Here is a 2,371-nt window from a genome sequence, read left to right on the forward strand (position 1 = left end):
AAGACTTTTGCTTCAAGTATGGATGTCGATTGGAGTACCAAAATGTCTTTCTTTCATAATCTACACCTATAATTCATCCTTCCCAAATTGGTATTTTCTTTCCTCCTCCCATTAGGGAGAGAATTTAAAGACGTTTGCAGAACAATCAGTGTAGAATCTTTCGGGTTGGACCACAGCTAATCTGCAGCAGATTTATTTGTAGTGATTTCCTTTTATTGGGTCTTTCTAAAGCATTCTTCTTAGTTTTCGTAAGAACAAAGCCACTGTCATTGCAGTCATATATGTTATATGAGTATAATGAGCACAACTGGTGTGAAGTAGTTTGGGAAGGAGCCGAGCTCATGTCAAGCATGGATCCCAGCCTGTGGGAGCAATACCACCTTCACCACCTTTACAAAGAGAGGAGAGAGTGAGGGGAAGTCAGTGAAGTGGTTCAGAGCTTCTAGTGTACAGCTCTCTGGGAAAACACAAATATCTGGAAGCAAACACCTGGAAAGGCGTTCTCTGTGATGACCTACTTCCAAAATTGTGATTCATGGTTCTCTATGGTGTTTGAGAATTTTAAATTTAAGGACTTACAAAGTGTACCTTTGGAACTCTGAATCTTGAACCAGAATAAAAATGTAAATTTTTGTCTTGTTTATATCTGTGGTACTAATTCAGACTTTTTAAACATTTAAACCTTAAGTAACAATGTAATACTACTAGTGAAGCTCAGATGTGCTGTCAAACCAATTATGCATTAGCATCTTTTAGAGATTTCTCAGTTCTTAAACCATCGTGGATTGCGAAGTTAGCTTTGCCATATGTAGCTGATGATAATGAGCCAACATTATTCAGCACTTACCCTGACTACTCTGGTCAGTTCTTTACATGCATTATCTCATTTAGTTTTAATAACAACTCCATGTGGTGATAACTGTTCTTATTATCTCCATTTTACAAATAAACTTAGACACAGAGAGATTCAGTAATTTGCCTAAGATTATGCACCTAGTAAATTGGGGAATTCGAAATTGAACCCAAACAATCTACCACTCAGACCTTTAATCATAGTGTTCTCCTAGATTCATGGTGATGAATTGTGCCATAAGTGAGTGGAAGTGGGTAGAGTCCAAGTGAAAAAGTGAGCATTTGTAAACAAGCATAATCTAGTTCTCTAGGGAGGAGGAGGCATGGCTGTCTGCAGACTTTATGATAAATCATACTGGGCAAACAAACCTTTGGAGAGCTGGTGATTGATCCATCAGCTTGATGGAGATGGTGCTATTCAGCTGGGATACAAAGCTTTTAATGAAGGTGAACGAAACACTCCACTTTTCAGAGGATTCAGTTTTTTCCCAAGTCATTTTAGCTCCCATTCTTAATCCTCTTTTATATTCTTAACCTACGTTTTCGTTTTTAGAATTACTTTTGGTGAATGTTTCTCTAGAGTGCTAGGTGGCTTTTCAGGGGCTCTCATTCATCAGGAAAATTGAACAGGGATCAGTTGCTTGAGGAAATGGGATGCTGGACACTTCACAGCACCTGGAATGTCTTTCAGAGGCTATAAGTAAGTTGAAGGAATCAGCTGATTCTGCCTGGCCAGGGTTATTATCAAAGGAAGTGTAACCTGGTGCACCCGGAGGACTTGTCTTTATGCTTTCAGACTCTGCTGTCGGGTTGAACCTTTCTTTCACTCGGGTTTATCTTTGTTGCTTGTGTTCAGGTGAGCAGGCAAGTGCAAGTGAGCACGGGTGTGAATGCCCCAAGCTTTAGAAGCAGTAACCATTGTGCCAATATAGGAATGAAAATTGAGCTGTTTTGTTAAGCTCTTTCTTTCTCTTTTATTTCTATGCACAGTGTATTTATAAAGCAGCAATCGTAGTGTTTGCCATGAAAGGTGTGTGTTAGGGGCAGGTCTGTAGACTTCTGATGTTCTCAAGCCTAACTGGCGTTGAAAGCACAAACTATGGAAATTGTATGCTATTATCCAAAAGCAATGTTTCCCAATATGGCTTTTTAAAGAAAAATTTTTAGGCAAAACTCAAATTACATAAAACAGACGAAAGTAGAGCTGTCACTGGTGAGGTGCAGATGGTCGCTGCAGATCATAGCAACCCAAGGCACTGGTTTACAGTGAAAGCCACCACTTTAAGTGGTTCTGTGCATTTACCAGCCATTCTTTTATAGGTTTATTTTGTTCAGCCTTTCTACTTGTTACCTTTTGTTTTTCAATATAAAATTATGAAACTCTTAATTAATAAAGTAGTCAAGTTGCATGTTGTGAACATTTCACACTGACCTCAAGGGTGCATGGAATGTTGGTTCTTACCCTCAGACTTCTTTCCTGTCAACCACGATGTGGTGGTGGTTTAAGGAGTTCCATCAG

The 2,371-nt window shown here is 39.2% G+C and overlaps 1 protein-coding gene across 1 annotated transcript in view; it reads left to right on the forward strand.

The window, feature by feature from the left end:
- The window catches only part of CCNY (cyclin Y), a 225,974-nt gene that overhangs the window by 182,382 nt on the left and 41,221 nt on the right, over positions 1-2,371 (forward strand). The window lies entirely within an intron of this gene.

The sequence above is a fragment of the Galeopterus variegatus genome, unplaced genomic scaffold (assembly GCF_000696425.1).
Source record: "Galeopterus variegatus unplaced genomic scaffold, G_variegatus-3.0.2 Scaffold1951, whole genome shotgun sequence".
In the NCBI taxonomy this organism is placed as follows: domain Eukaryota; kingdom Metazoa; phylum Chordata; class Mammalia; order Dermoptera; family Cynocephalidae; genus Galeopterus; species Galeopterus variegatus.